The sequence below is a fragment of the Micropterus salmoides genome, unplaced genomic scaffold (assembly GCF_014851395.1).
Source record: "Micropterus salmoides isolate LMB-PRFRI ecotype aquatic unplaced genomic scaffold, ASM1485139v1 Ms_hic_scaffold_14, whole genome shotgun sequence".
Taxonomy (NCBI): domain Eukaryota; kingdom Metazoa; phylum Chordata; class Actinopteri; order Centrarchiformes; family Centrarchidae; genus Micropterus; species Micropterus salmoides.
Genome location: NW_024040485.1, coordinates 34,374,194 through 34,382,806, shown reverse-complemented (window position 1 = coordinate 34,382,806; position 8,613 = coordinate 34,374,194). Strand labels below are relative to the sequence as shown.

At 42.9% G+C, this 8,613-nt stretch overlaps 1 long non-coding RNA gene across 1 annotated transcript; it reads right to left on the bottom strand.

Moving 5' to 3' along the window:
- Positions 1 to 353: 353 nt before the first annotated feature.
- Positions 354 to 8,070, bottom strand: LOC119902819. The gene is made up of 2 exons (XR_005444369.1): positions 7,849 to 8,070; positions 354 to 1,558 (listed from the first exon to the last, which is right to left on the bottom strand). It is a non-coding gene; the product is annotated as an uncharacterized LOC119902819 (long non-coding RNA).
- Positions 8,071 to 8,613: the final 543 nt, after the last annotated feature.

The window sequence follows — 8,613 nt, the reverse complement described above, 5'->3', positions numbered from 1 at the left end:
AACGTTCTGCTATGGAACAATAGATTCATGTTGTGCAAAAGAAAATCTATATTTATGGACAACTGGATGGAGAAACAAACATGGTCAATTGTTGGATGAAAATGGTAATAAAGTTGGATATAATCTGGATTGCTGAAGGTGTCATAAAACATTCCAATGGCTCTTATTCAGTTAATAATTAATTAATATAATTAGTTAAAATAATGTAGAAAACACACCGACCTCCAAAGTCCAAAATATAAAGATAGGCCAAGTTGACTTTTTAAACCAAAAATGTAACAATGCCTTCCTGAGGCAACATCTGTAGAATACAATGTAACCTGGCTTCACAAGGAGAACTTCAAACCCTGAAATATCAGCTATTAGAACAAAATATCTTTAATTTCCACTTCTTCCTAAAAACAAAGAAATGCAGTTTAAAATTCTAAGATTGAAATGTGATGTAGAAAACTGTCACCTATGCAACACAAATGTAGAAACAACAGAGCACATTTGTTATGTTTGTGACTAAAGTTTATGGAAATCCTTACATGACTGGTGTAATGGAAATTTGTCCTTTAGTGAGTCTTCTGAAATGTGAGATGAATGAAAAAGATTCCAATCCAGACGAGTGTGATCATTTGAATGGAGACACTTTTCTCAATAGCTCCTACAATCAGACCTCTGGCACATGGAATGATGCAACATCCACAGAGAGCTACAGCAATCATTAGACCTGCTAGTGTGGGCATCACTAAGGCCTTTTATTTAGCAAACACAGAATCTGACCGGTCGAACATGTTAGTGTCCACTTCAGAGTTCTCTGCAAGTTCTTCTCGTAGGGAACGCAGTCCTTCCAGCACTGGGTTCACCGAACCATCTGGAGCTGTATTGTTGGGCACAAACATACAGCAGGAGTTATTAAACATTAGCCCAGCATCCCAGCCTCTTTGGGTGCTTCTCTTGCCTCCAACACTGCTATTTGATGTCAATGCCTGTAGTTCACTGTGGTGTTCTGTTGTGGTGGCTTTTGTGCATCACGCTTGTGATCTAAGAACTGCAACAGAGGCACTGTTCATGCTGTTGCAATGGCAGCAAACATCTCTGTTGCTCCTCGTAGGCCACACATGTCTGGGTGTCTGACTGGGTCCCATGACGTCTCCTTCCAGAGACAACCATGCTACCCACTCTTAATGTTTTGCGGCGTCACTTAAATCAGCAGTGGTGAGACCAGGAGTTTTCCCACTAGCTCCCTTGTGCTGATGTTTGCTGTCTAACAGCCTGTGAGTCCGAGACAAAGGGAGCCTAAGCGTTCCCAATCCCTCCTTCACTCACAGCACGAGGTGCTGATTGTGCACGCTTGTTGATCTATTGTTGTACTGGTGCAGGCTCCTTCCTGCAGTGGCTGGCGTGAATCCACGTAGCTCTTTCAGCCACTTTTACCGCTGTGTATGTTGTCAGGAGCACCTTTCCACCTCTGCGCCTTCCACTGCTTTCTTCTGAAGTCCTTAACCACCACAAAATCTAGGAGACTGTGCAGTGGTTCTGTCGCTGGAGAGGGTAGGGCCTCTTTAACCTGCTGATGTAGACGGGCAAGAGCAGAGGACAAAGTCATTCAATCATTCTCACAGTGATGTGTGTCAGGCGGTACTCTGCTCGCTGCCTCTATCCCTGTTCGTGGAGGGCGCCCAAAAAGAATCTCAAACGGGCTCAAACCTGACCTAGTTCTTACCCTCGTTCTCATGTACATCAACACCAACGGCAACGCCTTTGTCCATGGAAGACCTGTGTCTTCACAACATTTAGCTAGCTTAGCTTTTAATGTTCCATTCTCTTTTTCTACTGCTCCACCGCTCGCTGGGTGGAAGGAACAATGTTGTCTCAAATCAATGCCCATATAAGAGCCAAGTTATTACAAAAGGTGTGCCGTTGTCACTGCTGATTTTAGAAGGCACGCCCCAGCGCGGCAAGATCTCAGAAATCAGGGCTTTAGCTCCAGCTGCACCGTCTTGTTTTGAAGTTGGAAAAACCTCCATCCATTTGGAAAACATATCAACTATGACCAAACAGAACCTTTTGCCTTGACTCGGGTTAAGCTCAATAAAGTCCATCATCAGGTGATCAGATGGTTTATCTGGCGTTGGGTGTGCCGCTAAGGGAACCCTCAATCCTCTCCCTGTGTTGTGTGTTAGGCAGATTGAGCACGTTTGGCAAAAGTTGTGAGCGTATGTTGTGAAAGCTTTCATGAACCAGTGTTGCTTTAGTTGATCGAACATCCCTCCCTTTGACACATGATGCAACCCATGTGTCAATTTAGCGTAATGTGGAAAAAAATGTTTGGGTCAACATGGTTTGTCATTGGGACCAGTCCACAATCCATCAGCATATTTACAACCAGCCTGTTGCCATGTGCGCTTCTCATCTGATGGAGCAAACTGTTGCATAGCATGCAATGTCAGAGGAATATCTGTGTCTGTGTCTGCGTGCAGGGTGTGTGTGTGTGTGTGTCAGGCCCTGTTGAGCTGCGGTGCGGGCAGCTGCATCAGCTTTGGCGTTACCTGCAGAAACAAAGTCTTTTGCATTAGTATGGGCATTTGCATACAGAAATAGCAGACGGCAACATCACTGCTTCAAGCAATGCAGCTATTTTATCATGATGCAGAATAGGCTTACCATCAGATTTTAATGCACGGTTGCAAATGCATATTGAGAATCTGTGTAAATAGTTACTGATTTGTCTTTGGCCAGTTTACAAGCTTCAGTGAGTGCAACCAACTCAGCTGCTTGAGCTGAATAATGAGATGGCAAGGGGCCAGATTTCAGTGTCTCGTGCTGAGTGACTACAGCAAAACCAACTTGATTTTTTCCTGTGTTAACATTGCGTGAAGCAGACCCGTCATCAAAGAGAATCAGGTCTGGGTTAGTTAGAGGTGTTTCAGACAGATCTGGACGTGGAGTGCAAACCTGCTCAAGCACAGCAACACAGTTATGATCTTCTCCGTCTCCTGGAATGGGGAGCAAAGTTGCAGGATTTAACATTACACAACAACATTACAGCGTTTGACAGCGATGTTAGGCATATCCAATAGAACAGTGGTGTATCGGAGCCAACGTGCTGTGGAGAGATGAGAGGTCTTATGTTCAAGCAAGATCATAGAAACCGCATGAGGGACCAAAGGGTTAAATCAGAATAACCAACAATGTGACGTGATGCCATGACAACGTGGTAACCCTGCAGCCACTGGATCCAGTTTTGCTGAAAGAAAAAGCGACTGGTCTCAGTCTGTCACCATGTTTCTGTAGTAACACTGATGTCTGTCCATTTTGGAAACATGTCAACTATCATCAACAGCACTTATTGCCTTTGCTTGGGTTTAGCTAAAAAGCTCCCTCATCAGGTGGTCACATGGTTCTTCTGGGTGACACTCTGCTCTGTGTGTGTGAAACAGCCTCTGAGCTTCCAGGCTGTCTGATAACACACCTCACACACATTCCATAGTTTTGCATTCAGTTCCCCTTTTCTCTGTGGAGGAGAGCGCATGGGCAAAACTCTGGACCATGCTAAAAAAAAGAGATTTAAACAAGAACATCAAACAACAAGGAACGAGCAGGCGGCATTCTTTTCCTGTAGAAATGGGGTCAGTCTGTTAGCGTGCATCACATTTTATCATCAACACGGCAGCATCTCACAAAGAAACATCCAGCATGACATAAAGCAACAGACACAGCAAGCAACACGACAATAAGCACCAGGCATCCGGTTCGCTTCCAAGATGTAGCGTCAGAACAGGTCATGTGATCGTCCTGCGGTCAAGTCAAGTAAGAACGCAGGTCAGGTCTTTGTCGTCCCCGAGTACAGGTAGACTATAGAGAACCATTTCAGTCAGTGAGGCTCTGTCAGCTCAGCTTCGTCAGCTCAAGTCAGTCAAGTGCACTGTTAGTTTACCATGAATCATGGGAGAAAGCTTTCTCTTGTTTCAGTAATGGGATCCCTTGTCCATAAAATCATCATCACCTCTTTATGGTGATTGGTTTTGGCTTGTATGCACTGGGAGAGAGAGCTTTACTCTCATCCTGATCACATTCCCAGAGAAGTTATTCTGTCTATTGGAATTGCAGTTAGAGACAGACAGACAGCCTTGTGTGTGGCCATTGTGGGCGAACCGCTTTAGCAACACAATGGTCATCTCAGCACGCTTCGTGTGATGGACTGCAGAACGGAAACCGACCAGCCGCGCGGGAAATGTAACATTTTAAAAACAGACCTTTGTCAAATCACCAACAGAGAAATGTGTGGTCTGTGATGTAGCCAATAATGTGAAATCTTTAAACCTGTAGTGCTCGCGGCTGCACTAATGCATTTACCAGCACTCTGTCGCTCTGCTGGTCGGCCTTCATCACAATCTTTTGTGAAAATGTGGGTGCGTACAGGTCACTGCAGCCTGCAGCAGTGAACAAAAGAAAACATGTTTAATATTTGTAAATATTATTTCACACATCAAATCAAACTTTGTGTGAACTACAGCTATAGACTCTCATTCAGTTTGCACCTCAGACATGAGGTCACAGTTTATTGTTTTAACCACGGTGTGTAAAAAGATGTTACAGGAACTAGTTCAATGGTTCTTTTAACCTGAGCAGGACTTTTTGCTCTTTACTGTACAGTGTTCTCAGATTCCAACTTACGGGCCTGTTGTCAGTCAGCCAACTCCGGGTGGACTTTATCCCCAAATCCATCCGTTTGCAAATCACTTGGCTTTGCTTCGCCATGTGTATACTTCCCCCTCGGTACAGCTAAGATCAGAGAAGGAGAAGAAGAAACAAAACAACAGCACAGCCTCCTTGTCCAGATAATATGTTGCAATAGTTCTCTCTCTTTTTTTTCTTCCACTGTCCCTCTTCCATAATAATTAAAACTTGTTGCATCCTGTCCGTCAGAATTGTGTATTGTGCAGAGTAACGAGTCTGTCTGCATGTACCTAAAGGTCTGTGTGTGTGTGTGTGTGTGTGTGTGTGTGTGTGTGTGTGTGTGTGTGTGTGTGTGTCTGTGTGTGTGTGTCTATGTGTGTGTGTCTGTGTGTGTCTGTGTGTGTCTGTGTGTGTGTGTGTCTCTGTGTGTGTGTGTGTGTGTGTGTGTGTGTGTGTGTGTGTGTGTGTGTGTGTGTGTGTGTGTGTGTGTGTGTGTGTGTGTGTGTGTGTGTGTGTGTGTGTGTGTGTGTGTGTGTGTGTGTGTGTGTGTCTATGTGTGTGTGTGTGTGTGTCTGTGTGTGTGTGTGTGTGTGTGTCTGTGTGTGTCTGTGTCTGTGTGTGTGTGTGTGTGTGTGTGTGTGTGTGTGCAGTGGCGTCACTCATTAGTGCTCTGATAACTGAAATAAGTGTTTAGCAACTATGTCATCAGAATTCATCAACATGATGCCATATATGCAACCTGCCCCTCTCTGGGCTGTTTTCAACACATCATGTAGCAGCATTGTCCCCTGCTAGGTTTAAATGACACTTTCTAAAACTCTTGGTGCTTCTCATTCATCACCAATGTAGGCTGTTCAGGCTCATCAGCATTTACTAATAACTTAATATCATTTTTGTTGTTTCATTGTGTTTAAGATTTAATTTTTCTGTGAGAAATTGTGACTCACCCGGTGTGTGTGTGTCCCAGCTGTTTCCTGTCACTGGCGTCCGTCCCGCCCCCTCCAGCTCAGTCCATTTGGATCTGTTTTGGATCTGTCCAGACAATCTCTGTGTACCAATGTCCACCTTTGTCCACTGTACTGTCCGTTTTCTCGTACTGTGACGGCTCAGAACAGAGTTTTTGATGGCTGTTTTCTCACTTTTGTCCTCTTTGTGTGAATCTTCAGCTTGCAGGTTCTCTCGTCTGTCACTAAGACGCTGTGAAATTCGGCATCTTTGTTCCAACAGCAGTTTCTGGCCTTGTCCCGCTCAGAACATGTTCTTTTCCGATGAACTTTATTTCAGACCGCTGTGACCATAAGGTGATGATCGTGTGAACTTGGAGAGCTCTACATGATCTGTTCTTGAATGCAAACATGTTGTGATTGGCCTGCAATTCTCCAATGATGACATCGCTGTACTGAGTCCATTCTGTGCTCCAGCCTACTTTCTTGTGAAACTAGAGTGAAGTATTTTGTTGAGATTGTAGAAATCTTGCAGGTCTCCAAAGTGGAGTTGTTGTTTGAGCTGGTTTGCTACTCAGCTGTCTTTAAGTCATTATGGCATCCTTTGATAAACGCTCCAAACTGCTCCAATTGCATGTGAGGCTGTCACGTGACCCGTCGCCTCAACAATGTTCCAAATACCAAATATTCCTTTTATAATTGGCATTTCCATGACTGGGCAATACGATGTGTTGCATTACTGTTACCGGAGCAGAACAGTGCTTCTGTAGCTCTTTAATGTTGCATTAGTTCATCATCTCTCTCTGGCTTATGGTGTCGTGTTTCAGCAGCAGTTTTAACATCAGCATAGTCTTCATCCTTGGATGGATCTGGGACTGGAGCGTATCGGAGGAGGAGGAGCGGAGTCCAGGACTGGATCAGCCGGAATGGATTCCATGACTTGTGTACCTCAGTTAAAGAAGAGATAATGTGTTAGTTTGTTCTTATGGTGTCTTTTTAACAGTTTCCTTTTATCCTTATTTTATCTAGTCAAATGTTCTGTTTCCCTTAATTCTAGTTTATATAGCAATCTGCCTTAAATTGTAGGTTTCAGCTTGTTTTTTTTGTTTAGTTTTTTTTCCTCTGAACAAGGCTGCATGCTCTTCTGCATCTCTCCTTTCCTTTCTCTTCAAACATGTCTTTAGCTGCTCCAAATATATATTTTTGAACTAAAACTCACATTCAACACATTTCAACCCACTTATCAAATTGTCCCATAGATGTTTTATCTTTTTCAGTCATAACTTTTACAACTGGCAGAAGGATTTTAGGAGCTGTTTTCCACTCAGTTTACCAGTTTTTACTCCAACACATAACCTCTCATCTCTAATGTATGTCTCTCTATGTTTCACATTTTCCTTCACCCTCATTGTGAGGCATTTATTTGGCATACTTCCTTTGCCTTCTCTTACTTTCTGATCCTGCCTTCCACATGCATGACGCTTTCAAATGCTTATGTTTAAAATCTTCTTTGTCTTTTTACCCTTAAAAAAATCACTTTTCTACCTGATGTAATTGCCTCAAACTGAATAGGAAACAGAATTAATTCACCAATAATTCTATGTTTTTGTCATTCTTCACCATATTTCTCTTGCATGCATTGTATGATAGGTGAAGAATAATCAGGTCTCTCACCTTTGCTTATTTTGCTCGTTTGACTTCCCATCTCCCACACTATCCTTCTTTGCTTGTACAAGTCTTTTAGGGACTCTAACCCTTTCCTTAGATACAGTCGTCACTGTAAATCCAGATTGTTTACGGCTACAAACTCTGGCAAAAGCGGTCGACAGTGGAAAAAAACGGTCCTCTTCACAGCCCTGTTAAGATTCCAAAATTGCTGGAACAGCGGAGAAACCCTTGTTTTCCTGTTTTTATTTAAAATATTTTTTAACTTTATTATTATTATTATTTTTTTATTTTATATATTTTTTTGCTCCTCTTTTGTTCCTTTTTTTTTTTCTGCACAGCCCTGTTTAAACCCCAAAAGGAATTAAAACAGCGGAGAAAAATGTATTTCTGCACAGCCCTGCTCAACCAGTTAACAGAGGAGAAAAACTTGCTTGTAATTCTGCTCGGCCCTGTTAACTAAGGATCCACGTGTGAGATGGTACAATCAAAATAGCAATCTTAAGCTGAAAGTCTAAGAAAAAACAAAGACAAAACAAATGCAATTTAATAGTTTATTTCAGACACTCACCGTTTTTAAGGACAACGTAGGTCCAACTCTTTTTTGAGATGGTAGTGGCAACGGTCCGGGGCGCGGACGGTCGACCCTCCCGTCTCTTAAGTCAGCGAGGTGGAGGCTGAGACACTTTACTCCAGGCTGATCAGTCGCCGGCCGTCTCAGGTCCCAGACAAACTTTGCCAAACCATCCCACTTCTGACACCAAATGTAATGTAAATTTGTCCTTTAGTTTGTCTTCTGAAATAAAGAGTCCAATCCAGACGTCTTTTAAGGGTTTTATTCTTTGCAAAGGGTCACACAGACAGACAGAGTGCAACCAGTCTGCAGAGTGTAAGACAAAGAGCCAGTGTAGAAGCAGGTGACTTTATACTGTAAGGGTATTACGCAGCTATCCAGGAGAGGAAGGGAGTAGGGACCAGCTGTCCTGAGATGAAGGCCTATCAAGGACAGTCTGATAAGAAAACTCTCTAACGAGCATCTTTCCCATGGGAAACTTCACCTAGCTGTAACATAATCAAATAATCAAATACCACACAGTGAAACCTTTGTATAAAATAATGAAGCATGCAGGGTGAAACAGTAAACACAGTAAAATATCACATTTCTATCACACTGGCTGACGTCCAAACTCATAAAGATAGATTTCTTTTCTTTCACATCTGTCCAACTAGGTGTGGTCCTAAATAAGAAACAAATTAATTTTCTGATCAATAATACCATTATTATTACTAAATATTATATACACACATGTCACTTTGTGAAATCCCCCCTTCTTGG